The sequence below is a fragment of the Narcine bancroftii genome, chromosome 4 (assembly GCF_036971445.1).
Source record: "Narcine bancroftii isolate sNarBan1 chromosome 4, sNarBan1.hap1, whole genome shotgun sequence".
Classification (NCBI taxonomy): Eukaryota; Metazoa; Chordata; class Chondrichthyes; order Torpediniformes; family Narcinidae; genus Narcine; species Narcine bancroftii.
In genome coordinates, this window is record NC_091472.1 from 95,085,417 (window position 1) to 95,101,846 (window position 16,430).

Here is a 16,430-nt window from a genome sequence, read left to right on the forward strand (position 1 = left end):
AGGAAAGCAGAAGACTGTAGAAGGTAGCAAACAGAGCCAGGTCCATCCAAGGCTCCATCCTCCCATCCATTAAAGACATGCATGTGAGATGCTACCTCAAGAAGACAGGAAACAAAGAACCCCCATCATCCTGGTTACAACCTCTTCTTACCGTTATCTTCAGGCAGAGGTACAGAAGACTGAACACCAACAACTCAAGGTTCAAGAACAGTTTCTTTCCAAATGATATCAAGCTCTTGAGCCTTCCTTATTACACTTACCATGGACTGCTCCAACACCACAAAAAAGACGGTCTCCACAATTGATGTATGATCAATTACACAAAGACTGAAGTTACCGAAACTGAAGGCTTTTATTTGCAAGAGATGGACAGCATCCCTGTGTTGGTCACTCACACTGACCCGGACTCGAACTGGGGGTAGGCTTATGGCATTAGAGTCTTTATGGGGAAGAAAGGGAAGGAGTCACGAGCCAGCCAGTGAGAGCAGGGTCAACGAGGAAAGGTCATGTAATTTACATATAACGAATATGTACAATATGTATAACTTTTGGCATTTTTATTTCTTGCACTATGGTAGCTGAATATTTAATTTATATCTTTTGTATTTGTTATCTTTAATTTAGTGTACATTACTGTAGTTGTTTTTTTTTTAATTTGTGAAGTAACTGTTTGACTGCAGCAAATATCTGCACATTGAGTTTATTGTTATATGCATTGCACAATAATAAATCAAAACCACTAGTTTAGATAAAGATACATTGTTCCAAGGCTGCTGAATTTACAAAGCTAGACTGTAAAGAAAGTCTGCAAAGGGACTTCACAAGTGGAAAAGGTTGGTAGATATTGTTGTTGTTGTTGTTTGTCCTTTGTAGTCGAAGATGACCATGGCTTCAAAGTCAAGTAGAAAATTGATGGCTGTGGGTCCAGAGTTGACTGGTGAGGCCAATCCGGGCCATGAGGCCTCGCCCACATGTGTCGTGGCAGTGGATGCTGCTCGGGCCTTGTGCATAGCATGCTTTCATTGCGCCTCAATGATGTGCCTGACTTCACCTGCACGGGCTCCTGTGGTGATCTTGCTGGATAGTCGAGGGCAAGCATCTCCCATGTTGTTGAGTCCCAGGCCTTTGAAGGATGCTTTGAGGTAGTCTTTGTAATGTTTCTTCTACCCCCCACCCCCCCCCCCCCCACCCCACAACTGAGCGCTTGCCCTGACACAGTTCTCTGTACAGCAGCTGCTTAGGCAATTGGCTGTCTGGCATTCTGACCACATGTCCATCCCACCTGGCTTGAGCTTTCAGCAGGAGGGTGTAGATGCTTCAGAGCCCAGCACATTCCAGGATTTCCATGTCGGGGACTTTGTCCTGCCACCTTATGTGGAATCTGTGGAGACAGGTCAGGTGAAAGTGGTTGAGCTGTTTGGCGTGTCTGCTGTAGACAGCCCAGATCTCGCTGGCATAAAGGAGAGTGGTTAGGACCACTGCACAGTAGACCTTCAGCTTGGTGGTAAGGCTGAGTACTCTCAGCTCCCAGACGTTTTCACAGAGTCTCCCAAAGGTGGCACTGGCTTTGGTAATCCTGTTGTTGATCTCAGCATCTATGTTCACTGCGTGAGAGAGTATGCTGCCCAGGTAGGTGAAGTTGTTGACTACCTGGAAGTTCTGGCCCTTCACCGTGATGCGTGGCTCCTGGTATGGCTTTCCTACGGCAGGCTCATACATAACTTGGGTCTTTTTGGTGTTGATAGTGAGACCGAAGTTGTCTCAAGCAGTCCATTTCACGCTGCATCTTCTGCTCTGTTCTGGCATTGAGTGCGCAGTCATCAGCAAACAGGAAGTCTCTAATGACAGTCTCTTGCTCGTTTGTAACTGCCTGCAGGCACCTGAGGTTGAACAACCTGCCGTCAGTCCTGTACCTGACGTGGATTCCTTCTTTGTATTTACAGAAGGCATCTGTCAGCATGGCAGAGAATACCATACTGAACAGAGTCAGGGCAAGAATGCAGCCTTGTTTGATGCCATTTGTCACTGGGAAGGCCTCTGACTCGTCGCTGTCATCCAGAACTTTCACCATCATACTGTTGTGGAACTGACGGACGATTGTGATGAATTTGCTTGGGCAGCCAAACTTCTCCATGATATTCCACAAGCCTTCTCTGCTGACTGTATAAAAGCCTTGGTTAGATCGACAAAGGTCACGAAGAGGTCACTGTGTTGCTTCTGGCATTTTTCCTAGAGTTGGCACGCAGCAAAAGTCAAGTCTGCGGTCCCATGTTCAGCACAGAAGCCGCACTGGCTTTCTGGGAGCAGACCTTGCTCAACATGAGGGGAAATTTCTTTACGCAAAGGGTGGTAGGGATGTGGAATGAGCTTCCGGCAGACGTGGTTGAGGCGGGATCATTGGTTACATTTAAGGATAGACTGGATAGTTACATGGAGAGAAGAGGACTGGAGAGGTATGGACCAGGTGCTGGTCAGTGGGACTAGGAGGGTGGGGATTTGTTACGGCATGGACTAATAGGGCCGAACTGGCCTGTTCTGTGCTGTAAGTGGTTATATGGTTATGGTTAAGATGTTGGAGAAGGCGGTTGAGCAGGACGCCGACCAGAATCTTCCCTGAAATGGACAAGAGGGAAATGCCTCGGTGATTGTCGCAAGACTGGCGGTTGCCTTTCCTCTTGTAGATGTGGACTCTGCTGGCATCTTTCAGCTGTTGCAGGACCTGTCCCTTTCTCCATATGGACTGGAAGAGTACAGTCAGATTCACAAGTGGAAAAGGTTGGTAGACAGTGTTCATTTTAATCACAAGCATGAAAACAATATTAAAAATGATGATGAACTGGTCAAACTAGCTGGTGCACAGAGATGCAGAAAGTAATTATGCAGGTTTAGATGGCAATTTGAAAGACAAATTGTACGTTTGTCTTTATTGCCAGGGACTGGAACCCCTACAGTTGTCCAGGCCTTTGGAGAATGGTCACTTCGAATTTAGTTTACATGCCCGAAGAGGAACATCCTGCCTTGTGTCGATGCAGATGGCATGGAGAAGACGGGATCCTCGGGTGAGGGAACTTCTAATGGGGAGAGGCTGAGTGAAAATGGTCCCACTTTCATTGCCATTGTGAAAAATGTGAATTCATCAAGATAATAAAAATGAGCGTGGGCACTGACTTGTTGCTTCCTCAGTAAGGAGAGTCCAGAAGAAGCAACAGAGTCCCAGAAGGAGGATTGACTATAGTACACTGAAATGAGTAGAGATGTCTTCATGCAAAGTGTTATAAATCTTTGACCTTCACTATCTCCAAAGATCTGTGACAGTCAGTCAGTGAGCTCATTCAAGGCTGAGCTCAAAGATACAAATCAGCAGGAAAGTTGTCCTGAGGCACGATTTTAGCTGTGATTTGACTGCATGGTGGAGTGTTTAACATCTATTCCTGGGTCTTGTAAACTGAAGAATGTCATGTTATTAAACATACTTCCTTCGCCATCTAGTGGCAATGCTCACCTCTGCACAGAACTTTGATCATTGGTCCAGTTTGGGTTTTGATGTCCGTTCAGACATCTGACGAGGTTCAAGGTTGTCTGTGTCTCCAAGGCTGTGCATTTTAATCACTTCCTTTAAAACGTCTTTCAAAATTCCAAGAGAAGCTGCAAAGAAAATGTTTTTCTTGCCAGGGAAGTCATCAATCAGATTCCACTGGAATGCAATGCCTGAGAACAGCATGGAAGCATATCCAAGATGGATTGGGATGCAAAATTGCAAGGATCTTGCAGGAGAGAGCAAGGGACATGCGACTGAGGAGCACCATCTGACCTGAAACAAATGCACAGGCCCCTTCCCATGCAGGATCAGGAGAGGATTCATCCTCAGACGGACCTTGTTAATTAACGGTTTTATGAAAATTCCGCATAACATTGGAGAATGATTCAGAGGGGGAATAATAAGGCAAAACAATACTGAATGATGCACATTTACTTATGCAATATTGTAAAAACTCATTTCTTTCATGCTAATTTATAATTCAGTTCCATAATTGACATTATCCCTCTGTCAGTGCTCAATCTTGTTGCTTCCCAAAGCCTTTTTAAACCACAAATTTAATCCTTATTTATTTCAGTAAATAATCAAAAGGAAATGTAAAGAAAATTTTTAAATATTGAAATTGAACATACAAAAACTTCATGAGAAAAATGATTCATCAACTAAGGAAAGAGATAACCAGGCCAGCTCAAATGCAGAGATTGATAATGTAGCCATGAGGATCAAATATGTGGTTTGAATGTATCAAAGATTGATTTAACGAATGCAACTCCTCTTACTGGATTAATTCATTCCTTCAGATTCAAGCATCATCCTAATTGGTACCTGTCTCAAAATGACATCATTCAGTCTTGTTTTGCCTGAATATTTCATCTTTGAATAAATAGCACTGCCACTGCTGTGGACCCTGGAGAGGGTTCAACCACCCGGTACAGCATCTAATAGCCTGAATATGCCTGAGATTGTCTGATCTAGTAAGGTAAGCAGGTTCAGGTCTGGTCAGTACTTGGAAGGGAGACCACCTAGGAACACTAGCTGCTGTAGGTTTCTGTAAGGGGTGCTGGACAAAGTGGCAACTCTTTGTCTAAATGTAGAATTATATGACAATAGTGGAACCTTGACCTAGTGCTGGCAGCTCTGGCCAGGAATTAAATGGCCTGTTAAAGGAGCTGACTGTGTTTTTAAACTAAAATCTTGCAACCATGGGTCTGGGCCTAAGATGGTGCTACCTCTGCTCGGCAGCAGCCACAAGGGGTTGCAGACCCTGGGGAACAGAGACTGGCACAGGGCACCAGAAAGGGGAGAGAAGGAGAAGCAGAGATGATGACCCAACAGGACAGTAACCATGGGGACCAATCAATGAGGAGCACAGCAGCTGAGTGACCCACACAGACTGCCGGCAACCTGCAGTCAGGGGAACCAGCATGAGATGCGAGCTGCTGGAGACTGGCTCATGGCAACTAGGTGCCAGAATTCAGGAGGGCGCTGAGAGCCAGAAGGGCTCCCAAAGAGTTTTGGATGCTGAAGGCTTCTTGATCATGTTGGAAGTTTGGATCAGAACCTCTGGTTTCTGAAGAATCAAATGGGAATCTGGGTGGCTGGAGAGGCTGCAGGAGCACTGGAGGTGATCCATGAACACACAATGACTCTTTTGCCTCTCTTTCTCCAGTGCTGTAAGGGATGCTGGGCAACATTAATGGTGACTCTGCCTTAATTTGTGCAATATCACATGTTCTGTACTAATACATGATAATAACGGAATCTTGATTGAACTCAGTGATGGAGGAGTCACATGCTGATGAGGAGATATGGTGTATTTCCCATCCTCCAGTTGAGCAGCAAGTGGGAACACCTCTGGGTATATTGAAGAAGCAATATAATGGAGTTGCAGTGAGGCCAGTTTTAATTGAATGGATAATGACCACTTTACGGAGGGAAAATAACCATCTATTGCAAGGTCAGTTCTTGGGTGGGTTAATGCAGTGCCAGATTAACAAAGTAGCAAAAGTAGCATAGGTTTTCAAGGGCCCAGTGCTAAATGCTTGCTCTATTATTAAAGTACTGGACTTGCTCTATTACTATAGAGCTAGAATGGCTTCAACTTTTAATTGGGGTTATTATTTTAACCTAGTAATTAAAGGGAGTGTGTTGTCGTGGTGTCAATGGCCATCTTCGGTACCCATATTGCCCCATGCAGCTGGACCCGCTCTGCGTTTCCCTGGCGCTGGCATAGCGGGTCCAGCTGTGTGGGGGCTTATGGGCAATGAAGACAGCCATTGCTCCCTCCTGTCTCCATGAGGTGCCGAAGCGGTCCTGTAAATTGTAAGCAGTGAATTTTCGCTGCTCAGTTTACCCTTGCCCAGCGGTATGTGAATATTTCAATTGAAAAATTAAAAATTGCAGATAGAGTCCTTTGAATTTGAAAATACAATGTTTTTTTTTTGTCTTTTCAATTCTACGTTCTTGTCTCCAATGTACACACTTTGATTAGGAATGAATATAGCATCTTCAATCCAACAAATAGTCACTTTTAGGCTAAGTGAGACACTTATTAGTGATGCATTTTCAGTTAGTTTCAATACAAGTCCAAATGTATTTTAATCTTTTACTTAACATGTATACTTGAAATTATCTTCTTTAATGTTGACAGGAAATATTCATAAATAACATCTGTACTGATGTTCCATGAATACAGAGTAACATTAATGCTAATGGTCAACTAAAGTTATGAGCATTTCACTCACCCTTTTCTATCGCTCCAAATTTTAAAATATTCTAACTAAACTCCTGATTCACACTCTGCCCCACCGTGCATGATTCTACCTGCACCGCAGCACCCGAACACACTGCACATGCTCCTGGAACTGCACATTTGCACAACCACAAAGATGGCCACTGAAAGTAAAACTAACTCGGGATGCGATGCTCGTGGGAACCAAACGGGATGCCAACCTAACAAGGCAAGTATTACACATTTTGGCCTCTACAGTGAATTTTAATAATCTGTTCACTCACAAGATGACTTGTGCCTGTGCATGTGATACTTAACCATGTGAAAATACATTTTTAAAAATTGCTTTGCGCAAGTATAGATTACTACTTGGTGTTATAAAACGCCTGAGTAAGTGGGGATGCAGAGGGCTCAGGGGCCAGTGCTTAAGAAGAGGTAGAGGTACAGTGAGAGGATGATGCTCAAGACAGTGGAGGAGGGAGGATGAGGGGTTGTGTTAATTCTCAAGGTGGGAAGTGAGAGACCGAGGGCTCATGCTCAAGGGAGGAGGATCCACAAAGCATTGATGCTGATGGGGAGTGCAGATATCAAGATTTCAGTCAGGGGAGGGAATTATTTAGTTGTACAATCCCAGGGAGAGTCAGTGGTCTGAGCATAAGGAGATCCAGGTCAGTGCCTCATGAGGTTGGGAGTGACGTGGGTGTGAGGGTGGACATAATTCAGCTGTTTCCCAGCAATAGGTAAAGCAATGGATTTAACCAATTCTTGAAGTTTTGAGAGTATCCTGAATTGAAAAAGACTCCTGACCCAAAATGTTGACTGTCCATTTCCCTCCATGTCCGCTGCTGACTCACTGAGACCCTCTAATATCTCAAGCTTTGCTCAAGATTTCAGCATCTACAATTTCTTGAGTCTCACTGGGAGGATCTGGCTTTAGCAGGACTGCCCAACATTGAATGCCCTGAGGAATCATGGAACAAGCTCATGTATAACACTGCAAAGGGAGCACAGCATTAGGTGATGTCAAGTCACTGCACCCTGATGCAGAAAACATGTCAGGGTTACCTGGGGCCACACACCCTACAGTGGCACAAAAACAACTGAATGTCATCCAGTTCCACCATGGGCACCATGGGAAAATCAAGTTTCAGTTCATAATACTGAATGCCATGTCAGGCAGTTGAATTTCCTGTCAGGTGATCTCCAGTCAAACATGGGAGTTTTCCATTCTGGAAGAAACATCTGGTAGAGGAGGAAGGCAACTGTGGGAGACACAATTAAAGAGCCTATTGTAATTGGCTCTTTGTAATTGAAACTATTGTAATTGTTTATTGTTCTTAAAATACCAGCAAGTTTAGTTTTCAATCAGAAAATATGTTTAAAATCTTAGGTTGTTTATTTTAGTAGGTTTCAATGACCAGAGGCAATAATTTCCTCAACATACCCAGCTATCTTTCTCTGAAATCGCTGCTTTACTTCTGAAATGAGTTTTTGACTTGTTTCCAAATTTTTATAGATGCCAATATTTTTTCACTGAAGGCTGATATTCTAAATTTTTTTTTACTTCATGTGGAACATCAACAGAGCTTTCTCTTATGAGCCATGAAGGAAGAGAGCTTGACTTAATAGAGGTATGGGGCTTAGATAGGGTGGACAGTCAGCACCTTTTCCCCAGGTTGATGATAGCAAGTACCAGAGGACCCCTGCTTAAGGTAAGTGGAAGAAAGTTTAGGGGAGATGCCAGACAAGTTTTTTTCACTCAGAAAATGGTGGGTGCCTGAAATGTACTGCCGGGATTGGTGGTGGAGGCTGGTACAATAGGGACATTCAAAAGATTCTTAGATAGACTCATGGGTGTCAGAAAAATGGAGGGTTATAGGTGTGAAGCAGGGAAAAATTAGATTGCTGTGGAGTAGGTTTACATAGTCAGTGCAACATTGTGGGCTAAATGGCCGGTACTGTGCTGTAATGTTCTATGCACTGAGCTTGCCAGGCAGTTAAAAAACTATCATTGGGAAGTCTGCTTTAAAATGGCAATGGATTCTCCTGGCAAACAGCCAGCACTTGGAGTTTTATTTTTGACATTAATTTTCCATATTTGGGCATCACTAGAAGTCTGGCATTTACTGTTCTTTCCCAATAACCTTTTAGAAAGCAGGGATAAGCTGCCCTTTTGAATCACTCTTGTCCCTCAGCGCTATTGTGGGAAGGAGTTTCAAGATTTGGTCCCTGTGCCAATGGAGGAATGGTAACATATTTCCAAGACAGGATGGTGTGTGACTTGGAAGAGTATCTATAGGTGGTGCCCTTGACATTGGCTATAGAGATCAGTGTTTTGGGAGGTGCTCCCAGAATAGGTTGTTAGACAAATAACCGCAGTGCATTTTGTATTGTTCCACCACAGCCATGATGCACCAGGGGAATGAATGTCTAGTGAGGTTGATGAGACGGTGAATATTTGGGAAGAGAAGATGGAGGTTGATTCTTGAGCAGTGAATAGGAAGAAGCATCAAGTACCTTTGTGAAGGTCATTTCCCAGAACTTGTCCATGGAGGAGGGAAGAGAGATTGAGCTCATGGGTTGGGAAGAAGGATGCGAGCACAGGGCTTCAGTGAAAAATGGAGGGACCAAAAGATTAGCTTTACACAAGGGAGCTTAGCATCTGAAGAATGTGCCACCGAAAGGATGTACAGGTACGTATCTCAGATAGACACATGTTGGAATTGCGTACATTTGTTTAAAAAAAAGAAAAAACATAAAATTTCCACAGTTTATGTTGTATTTTACAAACGATAACAGAGATACAGGGTATGGAAGAGGCAAAATATGCGTATTTAACCTTATTAGTCGGTGTCCTGGGGTCCATAGGCTGGGTGCAACCATCTTGATTCCTGTGAGCATGTGCAAGTCTGGTTGATGCATGCACAGTGGGTTCATGTATTGGAATTTAGTTGGCACATGTGTAAGAGTTAAGCACTCCAATGATATTGACTTAATGTCCTTAACTCTCGCATAGATAACTCTCGCCTAGATAGGGTGGCCAATCCCCAACGAACATGTCATATTTCCTCCTTAAATTGTAAATAATTTTCTCCAGGGGAATACAACTCTGCATTTCCATATTCCATCGTGTAATATTTAGTTGGGAGTCGGACTTCCACATGACCGTTATACACTTCCTGACTACAGAAAAGGTGACCTTTACAAACTGAATTTGGTATCTGGACAGTTTAAAACTCATGTCCATAATGTTTCCTAGAAGGTATAATTCCAGATCCTGTGGAAAATCCACTTTTGTAATTTTTTTTGCAATTTTTTTCAAAATGTCCCCTAGGCCCTCTCAGAAGGATCTTCCCTTTGTACACAGCCAGGTTGAATGGATAAAGTTCCAATCTCCACACCACACCTAAAGCACATTTCTGAAATTTCTGATTTAGATTTATGTAATTTATGTGGTGTGAGGTACAGTCGATGTATGAAATTGTATTGCACCAATCTGTACCTGGCATTAATAACCGCTGTCATTTTGTCCAGACACAGGTCTGACCAGCACCACTTGTGGTTGTTGTGCCTAAGTCTGACTCCCACCTTTCTCTTGCCTTATAGGCCTGACTTCGGGCCCTCACTTTGGAATAGGAGATACATCACAGAAATAAACTTATGCAAATTCCCCCTTTGAATTAGAATCTCCATGTCCCTACAGATGGGCAGGACACAGATGGTCCCAAATGATCCCTTAAGAAAGGTCTTAACTGAAAATAGCAGAAGAAAGTTTTATTAGACAAATCATATTTATCTTTAGCTGTTCAAATTACACAAGATGCCCTTGCTCAGACAATCCTCGATACACCTGATGCCCTTCTGGCACCAGGTGTCCAGATCTTATTATCCAGAGTCATTGGTATTAATTTGTTCGGTGTCAAGGGAACATTAGGAGATATCCCCACCTTTATTCTGATATGTTGACTTATTTTTTGTCACATCTGAATTCTTCTGGCTATCCAACCCATAGGATGATGATGGTTCCTTTCAGTCAGTTTGTGGGGTTTTATATGAGGATACTCCACTTCTCAGAAAGGAACAACATGTGCGTGAATGGATTTAGGTGAGTAGGGGTTGCATAGGTCCAGACATCCTCTCAACATCCTCTCCCAGATCCACTGGCATGGTGAGGTCCAAGATGGCTGGGGGAAGTTCTATTGCAGTGAATAGCCAGATTAAGGTTCAATGCAAGGGATGTCCTTTCCATGCTTCCTGGCATGTGCTTGTTAGATGACCGTTGATCCGACAAGAGGGTTCATCTGCTCTTTGACAGGTCTTGTTTTTCATCCTACAGTGTGTCTAGCCACCCTCTGCACCAGGCAAGTCTGGTGGGAGAGCTGGTTTAGTCATCAACCACCAGAATATGTGACAGATAGTTCTGGGTTACATGATATCAGTAGTACTCAGACGAGTGATCTGACATCTGAATTACATGTTTTAATATGGGGTTATCCATTTTATTTGATATCAATTTAGTGTCCCATTTATATATAAACTTTCATGCTATCTTTTCTCCTACCAATTAGTCCAATTTGTGCCAGGAGAGGGTACCACCTCTCTCAAAGAGTGAGGCGATAAACCTCAACTGGGCTTCCCAATAATATATTTTTTTTAATCCAGCAATTTCAGACCTCCCAATATATAATCCCAAGTCAACTTTTCCATGGAGATGCTAGCCACTTTACCATTCCACAAGAATTATCTGGCACATCCATTGAGCACCTTAAAGAAGCCCTGGGGCAATGGAATGGGCAAAGACTGAAATAGATATTATAGTCTTGTCATCACCTTCATTTTAATGCAATGAACTCTGCTCACCAAAGTTATGGGGAGGGTTCTCCATCTACCAAGGTTCTCCTCAATCTTTCAGAGCAAAGGGAGATAATTAAGCTTATATAAATTGTGTAAATCCTTATTTACTATTATCCTCAAATATTTAATGCCCTCTTGCAGCCATTTAAATTGATTCCCTTGTTGGTATTGTCTGTAATTCCCCCTTTGTTAAGGGCATGATTTCACTCATCCAGATTTATCTTATACCCAGAGATCTTGCAGAGGCTCCTCCCATTACTACCTCAGGTCCCTGTTGACCCTCCCTAGCCCCTCCTGTTGCTCTGCATCTTTGTTCCACCACTAGGCAGTAACTATTTCTATTAGTTCATCCGTGGTTTTATCAGGTCCGTTGTCAGGACCTGACATCTGATACCACTTGGGGTATCTGGGGATACAGAGATACCGGAGTAGGGGAAATTGCGTAGGGTGGAAGCTCAACCGGGGGTGCTGTGGGAGGGGCAACCTTCTCCGGTGTCTTTTCCATATTCTTTTGTTTTGGGGGGTTGGTGATTTTAGCCACCTCCATCTATTTCTCAAAATAACCTATCATATACTCAAATTCCCATTTAGGGTCCCCATTCCCATTAGCTACCGCGTCCCACCAGGTTTGTATTCACGGAATCTTAAAAGATCCCCTGTGACCAGCCATACTAGTCATCTCCAGTTTCTTTTATTACAGTGTCCACTGGTGATCCCGGAGGAACCAGCGGGTGTCCTACCTTACGTCGAATGTCTTTTACCATCTTTATTCATTTCTCGGTCTTCTTACTGGTCTTCAGGACCCTCGGTGCCCTTGTCCTGTCAGCAGGAGTAGCTTGTGCCTCTTGACTGCTGGCATTTCCCATTGCTCTGTAGAGAAAGCAGAGTTACACTACGCGTTTCAACAATAAAGCAATTCTAGCGATCACTGGTGTAAAGGAATTATGCAACAGGTTCCTCTGTCGTCTTTGTCTTTTGGTAGCTACCCTTTAAATTTAGCCCCCTTTCAGCTAGGACTCGTTACCATCCACCCTCTTTTCAGCTAGGGTTTCAGATTTATTTCTTTTCCTTGGGTTCTTTTGGGATACTGTAAGGCCATCTGCCTTGTTATTGAGGGAAACGTCCTATAAGTATCCCATCCTCGTCACCATCTGTTGTAGAAAAAGAAACTTAAGCACAGAGGAATTACTGCTTAGGAAGCCTTTATTTTAAAAAAGGCTGGTACCAGGGAGAGACCAATGTCCTCTAAAAGCGAAGAACCAAGTCTCTGCCTAGCTACAGAAACTGGTACATTTATAATCAGAATACACATAATAACAGGAACATTTGCAACTGAAAATATAAAGCTCTTTACAAATTGTGTCAGGCATCCATCAACTTGAAGGTCGTTAAAGCTTATCAAAACAGAAAGAGAACCAAAAGAAACTTGAGAAAAATTCAGTACTCCCTATTAGAGATAGCACTGTCTAGCTCATCTATCTCCTAGCTTCACAGCAGACTAGCTGAGGAGCCATGGTGGGGTTCAGAACAGCAATTAGCCCTTTGTTCTGGGAAGACAGTAAAGTTATATGAGAAACTTAATGTTGTAAGAGACTAAGTAAAAAATTCAAATTGTGAAGCTTTAAATCAGAAAATTTCCTCCACACAGCTTCAGCAGGAAGAGCAACTTGAGAGCAGCTGATCCCATCCAGTCACTGTGGAGAGTGCAGGGATCACTCCATCTTATCTCCATGCTGCCCCTGCACCCCCCCCCCCACCTCCACTGTGAGAACTCCACACTTGCAAGGACAACATTAAACCAACTGAAACTATATTCTTGCAAAATTTTTAACATGTTTAACCTTTTGAGTAGAGATTAAAAATAGTTGATGAGCTTGTTGATAATTTATGAACATTTGTAATGTTTAAAGTAAATAAAAGATTGTCATGTGTTGATGGTCTTAATTAAAGGTTGATGACCTTTTCTAAATGAGGAGTTTAAAACTGCTCACCATACTGGTAAGGTCTCACCAGTGCTTTATAAAGCCTCAACATCACACTCCTGCTCTTATATTCTATTCCTCTTGAAATGAATGCCAGCATTGCATTTCCCTTCTTCACCACTGACTCAACATCCATGTTTACCTTCTCGAGGACAATTCTCTTTGTATCTGAGAATTTTCAATTTTCTTGCCATTTAAAAAATAGTCTGACCATTTATTTCTTCTACCAAAGTGCATGATCGTAAACTTTATGACGTTGTATTTCATTCGCCACTTCTCTGCCTATTCTTCTTATCTTTCTAAGTCCTTCTGTATCTTTCCTGTTTCCTCAATACTACCTGCTCCTCCATCTACCTTCATATCATTTGCAAACTTGGTCACAAAGCCATTCAATCCATAATCTACATCATTAAAATACAACATTAAAAGAAGCAGCCCCAACACTGACCCCTGTGGAACACCACTAGCAATTGGAAGCCAATCAGAATATGATTCCTGATTTCCGACTCTGCTTCCTGCTAGACAGTCAATGCTCTACGCACACTAGTATGTGGGTAGTACGCTTTCTGTTTTACCCTGGACTTTTATCTTGTTAAGTAGCCTCGTGTGCAGCACCTTGTCAAAGGCCTTCTGAAAACCCAATACACAACATCCACTGTATCTCCCTTATCCAGCCTCCTTGCCACTTCATCAAAGGATTCCAATAGATTTGTCCAAGGAAACCATGCTGGTTTTGGCCTCTCTTGACATACGCCTCAAAGTACTCCATAACCTCATCCTTGACAATCAACTCCAACACTTCCCAGAAATGACATCAGGTTAACTGGTCTATAATTTCCTTTCTGCTGCCTTTTTCCTTTTTTGAATAGTGGGGTGACATTTGCAATTTTCCAGTCCTTCAGAACCATAACCAGAATTTACTGATTCCTGAAAGATTATTAGCAATGTCACCACAATCTCTACTGCTAATTCAGAACCTGAGGATGTAATCCATCTGGTCCAAGAGACTTATCCATCCTTAGATCATTCAGCTTTCTGAACACTGTCTCCATTGAAATACAGCAAAAAGTCCTGGTATCAGGCAGCTATGGGGATTGATAGATGGCAGATCAGTGAATTTTCTGGTCGCTTGAGATTGAGCTTTGTGTAATTGGAAAACTAACAGCAAGGTGAGCACATTTTAAACTTCCATTTTTTTTACCTATTTATTTTCAGCAATTTTTTTTGCCACATGCTTGAAGTTGCTGGTTGCTTGAATTCTGGATAACAGGGGTTTTACTGTAGTAACTGCACTCATTTCTCTTCCCTGATTCCGTTCAATATCTGGCACTATGTCTTCCATAGTGGAGACTGAAGCAAAATACTCATTTAGTTCCTCTCCCATCTACTTGTTTCCCATTATTACTTATCCAGGGTCATATCTACTCTCACCTCTCTTTTTATATACTTGATATTATTTGCTAGCTTACTTTGTCTTTTCCATCCTTTTGAGATTTTTAGTTACCTTTGGTATTCTTAAAATCTTTCCAATCCTCTATCTTCCCACTAATTTTTGCTTCTACAAATACCCTCCCTTTTGCTTTTACATTGGCTTTGACTTCCCTTATCAGCCACAGTTGTGACATTTTCCATACGAATGTTACCTCTATTTTGGAATGTATTTATCCTGCGCCTTGCATTGCTGCCTTCCAATCTACTTTTGCCAGTTCCACTCTCACACCTCTGTAATTCTCATTCCTCCACTGAAATACTGACACATCCAACTTTAGTTTCTCCTTGTTAAATCTCAAATTGGGATTATCAACAATCTGCTAAAAAAATGCCATCTTATTGGTTTTCTACAAATTTTCTTTCTCTTGAGATCAAGTCCTAACCTGGTTTTCCCAATCTACTCTCATGTTAAACTTCCCCATGTCCACCATAACATCAACCTTCTGAACACCTTTTCTATTTGGTGTTGTAATTTGCTGCCACATCCTAGCTACTGTTTGGAGGTCTGTATACAACTGCCAACAGTGTCTTCTCACTGATGTAGGAAATGCCACAATGGGAGCACTGGATGCAATAGATGACGCCTGCAGATCACAAATGAAGTGTGGCTTCCCTTGGTGCAAGTGTAACATTTCCATGCACTGAGACAACCTGAAAATTTGAGGAACTCAAATTTGGAGGAATTCTCTTTCCCTATCCCTCTGTCTCCTTTCCTTCAGCTCCCCATCCACTTCCTTTCCGTGTCTTTTCAAAGATCTACCCCTTCTCCCTAGTCACTTCTTAGCTTTATTCTCATCCACCTATATCCACCTATGAACTATTAGTCTGTAGTCCTCCCCCTGCCCTTCCTCTCTCCTCTCACTCTTCCCCTACCATTTTATTCAAGTGCCTGCTTACTTTTTTGCTCATACCTTTACAAAGGGCCCAGGCATGGAATGCTGGTTACCCTTTACTTCCTATAGATACTGCATGACCTGCAGGGTTTCTTCAGCACTTTTGTGTATTCCACTACAATCCCAGCATCTGTAGACCTTACTGTTTAATGATATTCATATTTTAAATTTGTTTTTAAAATTGTTCATTGGTGTGTTAAAGTTTATAATGTCTGCACAATAAAATGTAACATTTAGAGGTTGATGAGTGTCACCTCTTGTCACCTCTGACGGCATCTTTGCCACTAGGCCAACATTGGAAGCTTCTCCTCGCCATTCTGGTAATTTTGAATAGGTCTGGCTTGGCCCTGATCATTAATGCTGCTCTTAACCAGAGCGAGAGTAGGCTAACTGGCCCTTGGCCTGCTCTGCCTTCCAATATCATGGTTGATCCAATCTTGGCCTCTACACCCTTTCCAACTCTAGCTCCACATCCTTGACTCCCTCAATTAGGATGTGGTGCCTTACCCTGTGCTTCAGTTCAGTGCAGGAAAACTGTAGTGCCATGATCGAAGGGAACTCCGCTAAGATCCGTGTAAATGCATTGTCAGATAGAGTACTGGAGTTGAGGTGGGGGGCAGATAACTTGGCTACATTCAGGGGTGTTGGTTTGGAAAATCCTGGCATGAACCCATCACTGCCCTTTAAGGTCCACCAGCAGCCAGAGGGCTCGCAAGAAATCTCCTCCCAGGAGCAGTTGTGCCATAGCCACTGTGGTGATACACTACTGGCCTACTGCAGGGGGGCAACCTCTGTACCTGCAGAAGAGAATGGGGACAAAACAACACCTGGCTGGCTTTCAATCATCCTCCAGGACATAAGCCTGAGCCGGCCCTTCGAAGACATTCTCAGAGTTTACAGCAGCATTACTCACAGCTGTCTCTGTGGAAGTTTATGTTAAA

General features: G+C 42.9%; 1 long non-coding RNA gene across 1 annotated transcript in view; it reads right to left on the bottom strand.

Annotated features, from left to right (window-relative positions):
- The window catches only part of LOC138760853 (uncharacterized), a 118,383-nt gene that overhangs the window by 72,757 nt on the left and 29,196 nt on the right, over window positions 1–16,430 (bottom strand). Inside the window, exon 3 of the long non-coding RNA XR_011355912.1 lies at window positions 11,864–11,993. This is a non-coding gene — a long non-coding RNA (uncharacterized lncRNA). The remainder of the gene's footprint in view (window positions 1–11,863; window positions 11,994–16,430) is intronic.